Source organism: Eucyclogobius newberryi, unplaced genomic scaffold (genome assembly GCF_026437365.1).
Source record: "Eucyclogobius newberryi isolate DKJ021-1_F unplaced genomic scaffold, fEucNew1.0.hap1 SCAF_42, whole genome shotgun sequence".
Classification (NCBI taxonomy): domain Eukaryota; kingdom Metazoa; phylum Chordata; class Actinopteri; order Gobiiformes; family Gobiidae; genus Eucyclogobius; species Eucyclogobius newberryi.
The window spans coordinates 122,986-139,716 of NW_027316079.1; the positions used below are offsets into that span (position 1 = coordinate 122,986).

The 16,731-nt window shown below is 55.6% G+C and overlaps 1 protein-coding gene across 1 annotated transcript in view; it reads left to right on the top strand.

The window, feature by feature from the left end:
* Positions 1-11,656: 11,656 nt before the first annotated feature.
* The window catches only part of mgaa (MAX dimerization protein MGA a), a 55,025-nt gene continuing 49,950 nt past the window's right edge, over positions 11,657-16,731 (top strand). Inside the window, exon 1 of the mRNA XM_072464241.1 lies at positions 11,657-11,817. The gene's annotated coding sequence lies outside the window, so the exon portion shown is untranslated. The remainder of the gene's footprint in view (positions 11,818-16,731) is intronic.

A 16,731-nucleotide genomic window follows, 5' to 3' on the forward strand; every position in this document is an offset into this window, starting at 1 on the left:
ACGCAGACGTGACACAGACGTGTGACGCAGACGCGTGACATGTGTGACGCAGACGCGTGACATGTGTGACGCAGACGCGTGACGCAGACGTGACGCAGACGTGTGACGCAGACGTGCGACGCAGACGTGTGACGAGTGTGACGCAGACGCGAGACGCAGACGTGACGCAGACAGGTGACGAGTGTGACGCAGACGCGAGACGCAGACGTGACGCAGACAGGTGACGAGTGTGACGCAGACGTGACTTATACAGGTGACGAGTGTGACGCAGACGCGTGACGCAGACGCGTGACGCAGACGCGTGACGCAGACGTGTGACGCAGACGTGACACAGACGTGTGACGCAGACGCGTGACATGTGTGACGCAGACGCGTGACGCAGACGTGACGCAGACGTGTGACGCAGACGTGCGACATGTGTGACGCAGACGTGTGACGCAGACGTGTGACGAGTGTGACGCAGACGCGAGACGCAGACGTGACGCAGACAGGTGACGAGTGTGACGCAGACGCGAGACGCAGACGTGACGCAGACAGGTGACGAGTGTGACGCAGACGCGTGCCGCAGACGCGTGCCGCAGACGTGTGACGCAGATGTGTGACACAGACGTGACGCAGACGTGATGCAGACGTGTGACACAGACGTGCGACATGTGTGACGCAGACGTGTGACGCAGACGTGATGCAGACGTGTGACGCAGACGTGTGACACAGACGTGCGACATGTGTGACGCAGACGTGTGACACAGACATGTGACGAGTGTGACGCAGACGTGTGACACAGACAGGTGACGAGTGTGACGCAGACGTGTGACACAGACGTGACGCAGACGTGACGCAGACGTGTGACGCAGACGTGTGACGCAGACGTGCGACATGTGTGACGCAGACGTGTGACACAGACAGGTGACGAGTGTGATGCAGACGTGTGACGCAGACGTGTGACACAGACGTGTGACACAGACGTGCGACATGTGTGACGCAGACGTGTGACACAGACAGGTGACGAGTGTGACGCAGACGTGTGACGCAGACGTGCGACACGTGTGACGCAGACGTGACTTATACAGGTGACGAGTGTGACGCAGACGCGTGACGCAGACGTGTGACGCAGACGTGACACAGACGTGACACAGACGTGTGACGCAGACGCGTGACGCAGACGCGTGACACAGACGTGACTTATACAGGTGACGAGTGTGACGCAGACGTGTGACGCAGACGTGACTTATACAGGTGACGAGTGTGACGCAGACGTGTGACGCAGAAACGTGACGAGTGTGACGCAGACGCGTGACGCAGACGCGTGACATGTGTGACGCAAACGTGCGACATGTGTGACGCAGACGTGACTTATACAGGTGACAAGTGTGACGCAGACGTGTGACGCAGACGTGTGACGCAGAAACGTGACGAGTGTGACGCAGACGTGTGACGCAGACGTGTGACACAGACGTGACGCAGACGTGTGACACAGACGTGTGACGCAGACGTGTGACACAGACGTGCGACATGTGTGACGCAGACGTGTGACACAGACAGGTGACGAGTGTGACGCAGACGTGTGACGCAGACGTGCGACATGTGTGACGCAGACGTGTGACACAGACGTGTGACACAGACGTGACTTATACAGGTGACGAGTGTGACGCAGACGTGTGACGCAGACGTGTGACGCAGACGTGTGACACAGACGTGCGACATGTGTGACGCAGACGTGTGACACAGACAGGTGACGAGTGTGACGCAGACGTGTGACGCAGACGTGCGACATGTGTGACGCAGACGTGTGACACAGACGTGACGCAGACGTGTGACACAGACGTGACGCAGACGTGTGACGCAGACGTGTGACGCAGACGTGTGACACAGACAGGTGACGAGTGTGACGCAGACGTGTGACGCAGACGTGCGACACGTGTGACGCAGACGTGACTTATACAGGTGACGAGTGTGACGCAGACGCGTGACGCAGACGTGTGACGCAGACGTGTGACGCAGACGTGACACAGACGTGACTTATACAGGTGACGAGTGTGACGCAGACGTGTGACGCAGACGTGACTTATACAGGTGACGAGTGTGACGCAGACGTGTGACGCAGACGCGTGACGCAGACGCGTGACGCAGACGTGACACAGACGTGACACAGACGTGTGACGCAGACGCGTGACGCAGACGCGTGACGCAGACGCGTGACACAGACGTGACTTATACAGGTGACGAGTGTGACGCAGACGTGTGACGCAGACGTGACTTATACAGGTGACGAGTGTGACGCAGACGTGTGACGCAGAAACGTGACGAGTGTGACGCAGACGCGTGACGCAGACGCGTGACGCAGACGCGTGACGCAGACGCGTGACGCAGACGTGTGACGCAGACGTGACACAGACGCGTGACGCAGACGTGTGACGCAGAAACGTGACGAGTGTGACGCAGACGTGTGACGCAGACGCGTGACACAGACGTGACTTATACAGGTGACGAGTGTGACGCAGACGTGTGACGCAGACGTGACTTATACAGGTGACGAGTGTGACGCAGACGCGTGACGCAGACGCGTGACACAGACGTGACGCAGACGTGATGCAGACGTGTGACACAGACGTGATGCAGACGTGTGACGCAGACGTGTGACGCAGACGTGTGACACAGACGTGCGACATGTGTGACGCAGACGTGTGACACAGACAGGTGACGAGTGTGACGCAGACGTGTGACGCAGACGTGCGACATGTGTGACGCAGACGTGTGACACAGACGTGACGCAGACGTGTGACACAGACGTGACGCAGACGTGTGACGCAGACGTGTGACACAGACAGGTGACGAGTGTGACGCAGACGTGTGACGCAGACGTGCGACACGTGTGACGCAGACGTGACTTATACAGGTGACGAGTGTGACGCAGACGTGTGACGCAGACGTGTGACGCAGACGTGTGACACAGACAGGTGACGAGTGTGACGCAGACGTGTGACGCAGACGTGCGACACGTGTGACGCAGACGTGACTTATACAGGTGACGAGTGTGACGCAGACGTGTGACGCAGACGTGTGACGCAGACGTGACACAGACGTGACTTATACAGGTGACGAGTGTGACGCAGACGTGTGACGCAGACGTGACTTATACAGGTGACGAGTGTGACGCAGACGTGTGACGCAGACGCGTGACGCAGACGCGTGACGCAGACGCGTGACGCAGACGCGTGACACAGACGTGACTTATACAGGTGACGAGTGTGACGCAGACGTGTGACGCAGACGTGACTTATACAGGTGACGAGTGTGACGCAGACGTGTGACGCAGACGTGTGACGCAGACGTGACTTATACAGGTGACGAGTGTGACGCAGACGTGTGACGCAGACGTGACTTATACAGGTGACGAGTGTGACGCAGACGTGTGACGCAGAAACGTGACGAGTGTGACGCAGACGCGTGACGCAGACGTGTGACGCAGACGCGTGACATGTGTGACGCAGACGTGCGACATGTGTGACGCAGACGTGACTTATACAGGTGACAAGTGTGACGCAGACGTGTGACGCAGACGTGTGACGCAGAAACGTGACGAGTGTGACGCAGACGTGTGACGCAGACGCGTGACACAGACGTGACTTATACAGGTGACGAGTGTGACGCAGACGTGTGACGCAGACGTGACTTATACAGGTGACGAGTGTGACGCAGACGCGTGACGCAGACGCGTGACGCAGACGCGTGACACAGACGTGATGCAGACATGTGACGCAGACGTGTGACGCAGACGTGTGACACAGACGTGCGACATGTGTGACGCAGACGTGTGACAGACAGGTGACGAGTGTGACGCAGACGTGTGACGCAGACGTGCGACATGTGTGACGCAGACGTGTGACACAGACGTGACGCAGACGTGTGACACAGACGTGACGCAGACGTGTGACGCAGACGTGTGACGCAGACGTGTGACACAGACAGGTGACGAGTGTGACGCAGACGTGTGACGCAGACGTGCGACACGTGTGACGCAGACGTGACTTATACAGGTGACGAGTGTGACGCAGACGCGTGACGCAGACGTGTGACGCAGACGTGACACAGACGTGACTTATACAGGTGACGAGTGTGACGCAGACGTGTGACGCAGACGTGACTTATACAGGTGACGAGTGTGACGCAGACGTGTGACGCAGACGCGTGACGCAGACGCGTGACACAGACGTGACTTATACAGGTGACGAGTGTGACGCAGACGTGTGACGCAGACGTGACTTATACAGGTGACGAGTGTGACGCAGACGTGTGACGCAGACGTGACTTATACAGGTGACGAGTGTGACGCAGACGTGTGACGCAGAAACGTGACGAGTGTGACGCAGACGCGTGACGCAGACGCGTGACGCAGACGCGTGACGCAGACGTGTGACGCAGACGTGACACAGACGCGTGACGCAGACGTGTGACGCAGACGTGTGACGCAGAAACGTGACGAGTGTGACGCAGACGTGTGACGCAGACGCGTGACACAGACGTGACTTATACAGGTGACGAGTGTGACGCAGACGTGTGACGCAGACGTGACTTATACAGGTGACGAGTGTGACGCAGACGCGTGACGCAGACGCGTGACACAGACGTGACGCAGACGTGATGCAGACGTGTGACACAGACGTGATGCAGACGTGTGACGCAGACGTGTGACGCAGACGTGTGACACAGACGTGCGACATGTGTGACGCAGACGTGTGACACAGACAGGTGACGAGTGTGACGCAGACGTGTGACGCAGACGTGCGACATGTGTGACGCAGACGTGTGACACAGACGTGACGCAGACGTGTGACACAGACGTGACGCAGACGTGTGACGCAGACGTGTGACGCAGACGTGTGACACAGACGTGCGACACGTGTGACGCAGACGTGACTTATACAGGTGACGAGTGTGACGCAGACACGTGACGCAGACGTGTGACACAGACAGGTGACGAGTGTGACGCAGACGTGTGACGCAGACGTGTGACACAGACAGGTGACGAGTGTGACGCAGACGTGTGACGCAGACGTGTGACGCAGACGTGCGACATGTGTGACGCAGACGTGTGACACAGACGTGACGCAGACGTGTGACACAGACGTGACGCAGACGTGACGCAGACGTGTGACGCAGACGTGTGACGCAGACGTGTGACACAGACGTGCGACATGTGTGACGCAGACGTGTGACACAGACAGGTGACGAGTGTGACGCAGACGTGTGACGCAGACGTGTGACGCAGACGTGCGACATGTGTGACGCAGACGTGCGACACGTGTGACGCAGACGGGACTTATACAGGTGACGAGTGTGACGCAGACAGGTGACGAGTGTGACGCAGACGTGTGACGCAGACGTGTGACGCAGACGTGCGACATGTGTGACGCAGACGTGTGACACAGACGTGACGCAGACGTGACGCAGACGTGTGACGCAGACGTGACGCAGACGTGTGACGCAGACGTGATGCAGACGTGCGACACAGACGTGCGACACGTGTGACGCAGACGTGACACAGACGCGTGACGCAGACGTGTGACGCAGACGTGACTTATACAGGTGACGAGTGTGACGCAGACGTGTGACGCAGACGTGACGCAGAAAGGTGACGAGTGTGACGCAGACGTGACGCAGAAATGTGACGAGTGTGACGCAGACGTGACGCAGTCACGCAGACGTGTGACGAACGTCTCAGATTGAGCTGCTCGACTGTGGCTGGATTTATTCCTGTTGAAGTGAAAGCGGCTGATTTCATATCAATCCGAGCCGAGACGTGTGTCAGTCAAACTCCGTTACCATGACAACAAACACACTAAAGAGGAGTGTTTTTTTTAGTTCATGACCTGGATAAAGCTAATGCTAAGCATTAAGTATCGCTTGACTTCTATTCATAAAAATGTGCTTTTATTATTAGAAAACCTATGAAAGTTATAAATGACACGTCTTTAACTTTCCAACAGTAAGAATGTCTGTGATGATGAAATATAAAAATGTAAATGTTCCACATGTAGTTCAGAGTCACTAATGTCCCTGAAGCTGTTTTATCCCCAATAACTGTGTTTTTATTTCCTCTTCATGTCGTAATGTTACTCTGTACTATAAGTGAGTTATAGTTATATACTATACTTATATCTATAAGTGACAGTGTCACTGACATGTTTGATTTGATATTTTCAGTCTGATATTTTACAAAGTGTAAAATGTAATTTTATGTATGTGCCTCTAAGTCATATTATCATTAACAAAAGTGTAAATAAAGTGTGTTTACTTCATTAATTCAGTTGTAAATATGTATCCATACAGTCAATGTTAAATATTCAATTTTGGACATTAAAAAACTAGCGCCCCCTATAGTCTGCACAAATATAATCCACATCTATGAACGTTATGAAACTCTTTTAAAGTTCAGAGCATTTGTTCTTTTGTCGCTCTTATTGTGAAGTTTCAGTTGTATTTTATATTTATGACAATAGTTTGTTACACTATTGTTAGAATAAAAACAGCAGCAGCTCCAACTCCAGCGCGGGACGTTTGTGTCCAACAAACGTCTCGTCCTGAGTTCAGATTCAATTTAACGCTTTTCAACCTTAAAGTCATCATTTTGTTTCCAAACCACGTTTTTACCGACGCAGGATCCACTTCAGGTCTGAAGATCCTGGATTCTTCTGCCACAGGTGGAACTGAAGTGTGTTTGTCCCTCATCGTGGACACTTCAGTTCAAACAGAAGCTGAAGACTGAAACTCACTTCAAGCTTCTCCACCTCCTCGTCTTTAACAGGTGTAAACTTTAGGTCATGCTGAAACACCTGAGGGACGAGTGAAACACCTGAGGGACGCGTGAAACACCTGAGGGACGCGTGAGACGTTTGAGGGATGCGTGAGACGTCTGAGGGAAGCGTGAGACGTCTGAGGGACGCGTAAGACGTCTGAGGGAAGCGTGAGACGTCTGAGGGACGTGTGAAACACCTGAGGGACACGTGAGACACCCGAGGGACACGTGAGACACCCGAGGGACACGTGAAACACCTGAGGGACGCGTGAAACACCTGAGGGACGCGTGAGATGTTTGAGGGATGCGTGAGACGTCTGAGGGAAGCGTGAGACGTCTGAGGGACGCGTAAGACGTCTGAGGGAAGCGTGAGACGTCTGAGGGACGCGTGAAACACCTGAGGGACACGTGAGACACCTGAGGGACGCGTGAGATGTTTGAGGGATGCGTGAGACGTCTGAGGGAAGCGTGAGACGTCTGAGGGACGCGTGAGACGTCTGAGGGAAGCGTGAGACGTCTGAGGGACGCGTGAGACGTCTGAGGGAAGCGTGAGACGTCTGAGGGACGCGTAAGACGTCTGAGGGAAGCGTGAGACGTCTGAGGGACGCGTGAAACACCTGAGGGACACGTGAGACACCCGAGGGACACGTGAGACACCCGAGGGACACGTGAGACACCCGAGGGACACGTGAAACACCTGAGGGACACGTGAGACACCTGAGGGACACGTGAGACACCTGAGGGACACGTAAGACACCTGAGGGACACGTGAGACACCTGAGGGACGCGTGAGACGTTTGAGGGACGCGTAAGACGTCTGAGGGAAGCGTGAGACGTTTGAGGGACGCGTGAGACGTCTGAGGGACGCGTGAGACGTCTGAGGGACGCGTGAGACGTCTGAGGGACGCGTAAGACGTCTGAGGGAAGCGTGAGACGTCTGAGGGACGCGTGAAACACCTGAGGGACACGTGAGACACCCGAGGGACACGTGAGACACCCGAGGGACACGTGAGACACCCGAGGGACACGTGAGACACCTGAGGGACACGTGAGACACCTGAGGGACACCTGAGGGACACGTGAGACACCTGAGGGACACGTAAGACACCTGAGGGACACGTGAGACACCTGAGGGACACGTGAGACACCTGAGGGACACGTGAGACACCTGAGGGACACCTGAGGGACACGTGAGACACCTGAGGGACAGAGAACTATGGCATAAAGAACATGTTTACCCGAAATCACTAAATCCATCACATTCTTCTTCTGCGTCACTTCTGAACAACTCCACAAAGTCCAGAGGAAGTGCAGCTTCTTCTTCTTCGTCGCTGAACGATTTGGAGAAATAATCCAATAGCGATTTAATGTGCTTTTTTGTTTTTTTAAAAATTGGATCGTCTTTTTTTCCTAAGAAAACATAATGAATTGTGAATTTGTTTAGGGCTTTCTTCCGGCTAGCGCCACCTTTTGCCGGTGCTAGCCACGCGCTAGCGCCTGGCTCCGCACGCACATGACCACATGCTAATCGTGTATGCTGCGATTAGCAAATTGCATTTGATCACATCGTGATTGAATTGCAACTGCAATCAATCGTTCAGCTCTAATTTAGACGAGTCGTAATTTGATTTGTCCAAAGATGAACTTCAATATTATTTATGCTGTAAAGTTTATATTTAAACTAGTGTTTATGGTCTTTGATCTGGACATGCCCCCCAGAGTATGAGGCCCCCCAGAGTATGAGGCCCCCCAGAGTATGAGGCCCCCCCAGAGTATGAGGCCCCCCCAGAGTATGAGGCCCCCCAGAGTATGAGGCCCCCCCAGAGTATGAGGCCCCCCAGAGTATGAGGCCCCCAGAGTATGAGGCCCCCCAGAGTATGAGGCCCCCCAGAGTATGAGGCCCCCCCAGAGTATGAGGCCCCCCAGAGTATGAGGCCCCCCAGAGTATGAGGCCCCCCAGAGTATGAGGCCCCCCCAGAGTATGAGGCCCCCAGAGTATGAGGCCCCCCAGAGTATGAGGCCCCCCAGAGTATGAGGCCCCCCCAGAGTATGAGGCCCCCCAGAGTATGAGGCCCCCCAGAGTATGAGGCCCCCTCCACAGTATGAGGCCCCCTCCACAGTATGAGGCCCCCTCCACAGTATGAGGCCCCCTCCACAGTATGAGGCCCCCTCCACAGTATGAGGCCCCCTCCACAGTATGAGGCCCCCTCCACAGTATGTGAGTGCGTGTGGCTACACTTTTGCTTGGCTCTGGAGTGTTGTCCCTGAGGGCCACAGACCACATGAACCTGAAGTGGAGATCTGTGTCACATGATCTGTGTCACATGATCTGTGTCACATGATCTGTGTCACATGACGTTTGTTATTCAGATTCTCAAAGAAACGTTCAAATTTATCTGTAAAAAAATACTTTAGGTTCATTGGGCCAATTCAGACGGACTCTGAGGACCAAGTCTGGCCCTTGGGCCATAATTTAGATTGTTTATGCCGCGGCCCTGAACACGGCCCGGTCTAAACCCGGTCTAAACCCGGTCTGATCTGGGACAGACTCGTCTGCGATCTGCGCATTCCAGCTCCACTGCGCTAACGGGAGAATAACACGCATGTGCAACGAGACCGCGTAAAACTACCGAGCCGCAAAGTGAATGCGTCGTTAAATTTGAATCTGACACGAGCTTAAACTGCGGGATTGTCACATGACAGCTCTTTGTCTCTAATATCAGAGTATTACACCTCATATCAGAGTATTACACCTCATATCAGAGTATTACACCTCATATCAGAGTATTACACCTCATATCAGAGTATTACACCTCATATCAGAGTATAGCGCCACCACGCGGCTCTTTTAGCCCCGGGTTTGTCCTTGAGTCACGGTAAAAGCACAAAACACGCACCAGCCGCAAAGCCACGTTTATCTGCGCCAATTAAGACAAACCCAACGAGCACCGACTGTGTTCAGTCCGGTGTAACCACGGGCAACGGAACCGGGTCAAAGACACCACACAGCCCCGGGAGAAGACACCGCACAGCCCCGGGAGAAGACACCGCACAGCCCCGGGAGAAGACACCGCACAGCCCCGGGAGAAGACACCGCACAGCCCCGGGAGAAGACACCGCACAGCCCCGGGAGAAGACACCGCACAGCCCCGGGAGAAGACACCGCACAGCCCCGGGAGAAGACACCGCACAGCCCCGGGAGAAGACACCACACAGCCCCGGGAGAAGACACCGCACAGCCCCGGGAGAAGACACCGCACAGCCCCGGGAGAAGACACCGCACAGCCCCGGGAGAAGACACCGCACAGCCCCGGGAGAAGACACCGCACAGCCCCGGGAGAAGACACCGCACAGCCCCGGGAGAAGACACCGCACAGCCCCGGGAGAAGACACCGCACAGCCCCGGGAGAAGACACCGCACAGCCCCGGGAGAAGACACCGCACAGCCCCGGGAGAAGACACCGCACAGCCCCGGGAGAAGACACCGCACAGCCCCGGGAGAAGACACCGCACAGCCCCGGGAGAAGACACCGCACAGCCCCGGGAGAAGACACCGCACAGCCCCGGGAGAAGACACCGCACAGCCCCGGGAGAAGACACCGCACAGCCCCGGGAGAGACACTCTGCTCTCCCCGCTCAGAGCAGCCTGTTCCCCGGGTCTCAGAGCTGCTCTAGGCCCTGGCTTCTTCCGCTTCTCTCCCCGCTCCTCCTGTGCGTCTTCCCCGCCGCTGCTCCTCCAGTTCCCGGCTCCTTCAGCTCCTCTCCGCGGCTCCTTCAGCTCCTCTCCGCGGCTCCTTCAGCTCCTCTCCCCGGCTCCTTCAGCTCCTCTCCCCGGCTCCTTCAGCTCCTCTCCGCGGCTCCTTCAGCTCCTCTCCCCGGCTCCTTCAGCTCCTCTCCCCGGCTCCTTCAGCTCCTCTCCGCGGCTCCTTCAGCTCCTCTCCGCGGCTCCTTCCCGCGGCTCCTTCAGCTCCTCTCCGCGGCTCCTTCAGCTCCTCTCCCCGGCTCCTTCAGCTCCTCTCCGCGGCTCCTTCAGCTCCTCTCCCCGGCTCCTTCAGCTCCTCTCCGCGGCTCCTTCCCGCGGCTCCTTCAGCTCCTCTCCGCGGCTCCTTCAGCTCCTCTCCCCGGCTCCTTCAGCTCCTCTCCGCGGCTCCTTCAGCTCCTCTCCCCGGCTCCTTCAGCTCCTCTCCGCGGCTCCTTCCCGCGGCTCCTTCAGCTCCTCTCCGCGGCTCCTTCAGCTCCTCTCCCCGGCTCCTTCAGCTCCTCTCCGCGGCTCCTTCAGCTCCTCTCCCCGGCTCCTTCAGCTCCTCTCCGCGGCTCCTTCAGCTCCTCTCCCCGGCTCCTTCAGCTCCTCTCCGCGGCTCCTTCCCGCGGCTCCTTCAGCTCCTCTCCGCGGCTCCTTCAGCTCCTCTCCCGCGGCTCCTTCAGCTCCTCTCCGCGGCTCCTTCAGCTCCTCTCCCCGGCTCCTTCAGCTCCTCTCCCCGGCTCCTTCAGCTCCTCTCCGCGGCTCCTTCAGCTCCTCTCCCCGGCTCCTTCAGCTCCTCTCCGCGGCTCCTTCAGCTCCTCTCCGCGGCTCCTTCAGCTCCTCTCCCCGGCTCCTTCAGCTCCTCTCCCCGGCTCCTTCAGCTCCTCTCCCCGGCTCCTTCAGCTCCTCTCCCCGGCTCCTTCAGCTCCTCTCCCCGGCTCCTTCAGCTCCTCTCCCCGGCTCCTTCAGCTCCTCTCCCCGCACACAGAGGACTTTCACCCGGTTCTGAGCGGGTTCTGGAGCTCTGTTTGAACCAGGTGGCGCTGGTCAAAATGGCGGCGGGAGGAAGCTGCGCAGAGGGCGGGAGGCAGAGGGCGGGAGGCCGCGGGGGAAGCAGGGCGTTGACGTCACGTAACGAGGCGCCGCCGCATGTCTTTTTCTCCGTGAGCGACAAAAACACCGAGCGTACGAAGTCCACACGGATTAAGCGCGGATTTAGCTCGGAACACGGATTCATGTCGCTCCGTCGAAACCCGCGCTTAGTTCGACCCAGAGGAAGGTAAAAAGAGCCCGAGGTTTGTGTTTTGGGGTCTGGGCTGAGGCCTGGTCCAGTCCGGGGTCTGAACCGGGGCCCGGGGCCGTAGTGGGTCTGGGCTGAACCACGGACACGTGTGTGCGGCGATATTCACCGTGATTAAGCCCGGTTCTGTCCCGGGCCAGGTGGAGTTAGCCGGGGTTAGCTAGAGTTAGCCGGAGTTAGCTGAGCCACAGCCTCAGGTGAAGGGGACATTTGCATTTTGAGGTTCAGTTTTGTCTGTGTCGGTTTAAGGATCAGCTTCACATTTAAATCTGTGTAATTCTAGCTTCAGTTTATATATTTGTTCTGTGCTTTGATGCTAGCGCTGCAGCGACACGTTAGCTTTGTACAAACTGTCTTAAAGTGGCAGTTTTAAAAGGGAAGGTTGATTATCCTCATCATAAAACACTTTGTTCTTTGTCCATTGTTTTTCGCTCCTGGAGTTTGATATTTTGAATTCAAAGCTCGTCTTTAGGAAACAGGAAGTGTCCACGTTAAGAGGGAGGGGCTTATTGAACAGGCGTCCACTAGTGACTGCAGCATTAGACCAATCACAGTGAAGTGTGGACTCTCAGAGGAAGAAGACAAACATCACGATTGTCTCTGCGGACACAAACACGTCTCAGATTGTCTCTGCGGACACAAACACGTCTCAGATTGTCTCTGCGGACACAAACACGTCTCAGATTGTCTCTGCGGACACAAACACGTCTCAGATTGTCTCTGCGGACACACGTCTCAGATTGTCTCTGCGGACACAAACACGTCTCAGATTGTCTCTGCGGACACACGTCTCAGATTGTCTCTGCGGACACAAACACGTCTCAGATTGTCTCTGCGGACACAAACACGTCTCAGATTGTCTCTGCGGACACAAACACGTCTCAGATTGTCTCTGCGGACACAAACACAATTGCTGATCAGATCATTCACATTTACATCCAATACAATGACCAAAGAGAAGTCTCCAGTCCAAAGCATGTCTCTCTAACGAGGCTAAACGAGGACGCTCAGGACGGTTTGGGTTCTTAACATTGAGAGACACTGAGTCCAGGACCATTTAAATTCATGACGTCACAAATGATAAACAATGAAACAGTGGTTGGTCAATAATGGAGAAGAACAAAGATGGAGAATCTAAAGCAGGCATGTCCAAACTAGGGCCCGGGGGCCAAATGCGGCCCTCAGACCAATTTTTGTTGGCCCTCCAGCTTCCTGCTATGTCGGCCCAAACAACAAAAATAGTACTTTTTACTGTGAAATTGGGGAAATTCAGGCATATTGATGTTATACCAACCGAATATTAATGTTCTAGGTCTAATTAAAGGTGTGGAGGCTCATCGCATCCATCCATCCATCTTCTGCCGCTTTATCCGGGGCCGGGTCGCGGGGGCAGCAGTCTGAGCAGGGACTCCCAGACTTCCCTCTCCCCAGACACTTCCTCTAACTCCTCCGGGGGGATCCCGAGGCGTTCCCAGGCCAGCCGAGAGACATAGTCTCTCCAGCGTGTCCTGGGTCTTCCCCGGGGCCTCTTCCCGGTGGGACATGCCCGAAACACCTCCTGAGGGAGGCGCCCAGGAGGCATCCGGAACAGATGCCCGAGCCACCTCAGCTGGCTCCTCTCGACGTGGAGGAGCAGCGGCTCTACTCCGAGCTCCCCCCGTGTGGCCGAGCTCCTCACCTTATCTCTAAGGGAGCGCCCAGCCACACGGCGGAGGAAACTCATTTCGACCGCTTGTATCCGCGATCTTGTTCTTTTCGGTCACTACCCAAAGCTCATGACCATAGGTGAGGTCAGAACGTAGACCGACCGGTAAATAGAGAGCTTTGCCTTTCGGCTCAGCTCCCTCCTTACCACAACGGTCCGATGCAGCGACTGCATCACTGCAGCCGCTGCACCGATCCGCCTGTCGATCTCACGCTCCATCCTTCCCTCACTCGTGAACAAGACCCCGAGATACTTGAACTCCTCCACTTGGGGCAAGGAGGTCCCCCGTGCGACGAGCAAAGGCTCGTCGCAATTACGTGAAATGCAAAATTTTGAATGATTCACTTTGTCATTCAACAAATTCGACGTCGTCAAGTTGTTCGTGGCCCTCTGCCCCGTTTTAAGTTTCAAAATGCGGCCCTTGGTGAAAAAAGATTGGACACCCCTGATCTAAAGCGTGCGTCACGCACTGAGCGAGCGTTTCAGTGCGCTGTTTACGCATCGCAGCATTTACGGCGAAGCCACGACGTCTTACATGTCGCCGTGTCTTTTCTGCATAAACGACTGAGCTTATGTGGCGTTTGCTGCAGACTCCTCCTCCTTTGTAACACCAGTCTCAGGAGAAATGACCACGTGGTTTGTGTCCTTTAAGGCAGTTCTGAAGCACTGACCACATCCGTGTTGTCCAGTCAGATTAACCGCTTCTGAACACTTAACCGAGTGAGGGCGTCGCGCCAGAGCGCATTTTATTTATCGTCTTGCTTCTATGTTGTAACGCACAGTTGAGCCACCAGATGGTGCCCTCGTGCAAACTGTGACGTCTCTGAGCGACACTGCAGTGTTTATGAATCCATTTCAATCTTACATGGTTTATCTTAGCGTTGTGGATGATCTTTTACCTGCACAAGCTAAATAAGAAGCGGCTAACGTTAGCGACTTTACAGCGTGACTCTTAAATTAGAGCGTCACAACGGCGTTCGCAGGAGACTTACTCAGCCGTGTTCTGCAGTTAAACCTGTCGCTGCTCTGCGTTTACACTTAAAGGTGGAATGGACGATTTTTTTGGCCCAAATCTGAGTCTTATTTCTCGTGCCGATTAGTCCTGCCACGTGTCAATCATAAAACTCACCTACTGCACCTGCAGAGCCTGGTTCACCCGCAGAGCCTGGTTCACCCGCAGAGCCTCGTTCAGCCTCGTGTGGCTCGTCCCCATGTTTCCCTGTGTCTAAGCGCATTGATCTATCATAATATAGTTCCCTCAGTGACGGGACAAAATGAAGACGGAGAAAGACAGTTCGAGCTCAGAAGAGACGAAAATCTACGGGAGACGAGAGACGTTGTATCAGTCCACACGGGGGAGTGGCATGAGCACGGGGGAGTGGCATGAGCACGGGGGAGTGGCATGAGCACGGGGGAGTGGCATGAGCACGGGGGAGTGGCATGAGCACGGGGGAGTGGCATGTGCACGGGGGAGTGGCATGTGCACGGGGGAGTGGCATGTGCACGGGGGAGTGGCATGTGCACGGGGGAGTGGCATGAGCACGGGGGAGTGGCATGTGCACGGGGGAGTGGCATGTGCACGGGGGAGTGGCATGTGCACGGGGGAGTGGCATGTGCACGGGGGAGTGGCATGAGCACGGGGGAGTGGCATGTGCACGGGGACGTGGCATGAGCACGCGGGTGTGGCACGGGCACGGGGGAGTGGCATGAGCACGGGGGACCTGGGCCGACCAGGCGAAAAAGCGAGCAGCTTCGGCATTCTCCGGACCACGGCTCGGCAGCCAATCAGAGCCAAGCACACAAATTTCGTCGACCAATCAGCGCGCAGTAATGGCGATGACTATTGACTCTTGTCAAATGCTTCCCGGCCCGATTTAATGATGATATTCCCTTTTTTTTTTGTCTAAGATTTATTAATAATATGGCCGTCCACATTTTAAAATACCCCGTCCAAAATACGGGAGGACGGGTCTCTATCTAAAAGCCTTCTGCTGAAAATAAAAAGTGTCCATTACGCCTTTAATGGTTAAAGTGTTTCCTGTAACCCGACCGACTTGAATTTCAAAATAAAAAGCATTTTATTGCATATTTACTGGCCGTTTTGAGAATGTCAAATTGTGAGAAAACCGCTAGAAAACTTCCACCGCGGGATGACCTTCAGGATGACCTCCAGGATGACCTCCAGGATGACCTCCAGGATGACCTTGACTGTTTAGTTCAGTGTCTGCACCAGTGATGACACTTCAATGTGAAGCGCTGACTTCTGAGGAAAGAAAACTTTAAAACCTGTGCCAGGATTTTAAAAAAAGTGTGGGTGGGTGGGTGTGTGTGTGGGCGGGTGGGCTTATAGCCCCTCAGCTCAGCCGCCACGTGTTGGAGTTCACCCCAGTGAACGAGAGGGTTGCGTCCCTCCGTCTTCGGGTGGGGGACAGGTCTCTCACTGTTGTGGCGGCCTACGGGCCGAACAGCAGTGCAGAGTACCCGCCCTTCTTGGAGTCCTTGGGAGGATTGGGAGGAGTACTGGACAGTGCACCGACCGGGGACTCCGTTGTTCTACTGGGGGACTTCAACGCCCACGTGGACGATGACAGTGACACCTGGAGAGGGGTGATCGGGAAGAACGGCTTCCCCGATCTGAACCCGAGCGGTGTTCAGTTATTGGACTTCTGTGCCACGGATTGTCCATAACGAACACCATGTTCAAGCACAAGGTCCATCAGTGCACATGGCACCAGGACACAGGTCAGAGGTCAATGATCGACTTTGTTGTTGTGTCATCTGACCTCTGACCTCCGGCCGCGTGTCTTGGACACTCGGGTGAAGGGAGGGGCGGAGCTGTCAACCGATCACCACCTGGTGGTGAGTTGGATCCTCTGGTGGAGGAGGAAGCCGGACAGACTTAGCAGACCCAAGTGCATTGTGGGGGTCTGTGGGGAACATCTTGTGGAGCCCTCTGTCAGTAGGGTATGCAACTCACACCTTCAGGAGAGCTCCTCCCATGTCCCGGGGGAGGTTGGGGACATTGAGTCCGAGTGGACCATGTTCTCCACCTCCATTGTTGATGCGGCTGCTCAGAGCTGTGGTCACAAGGTCTCCGGTGCCTGTCGTGGCGGCAACCCCCGAACCCGGTGGTGGACACCGGAAGTAAGGGTCAGACTGAAGAAGAAGGTCTATCAGGCCACTCTGAC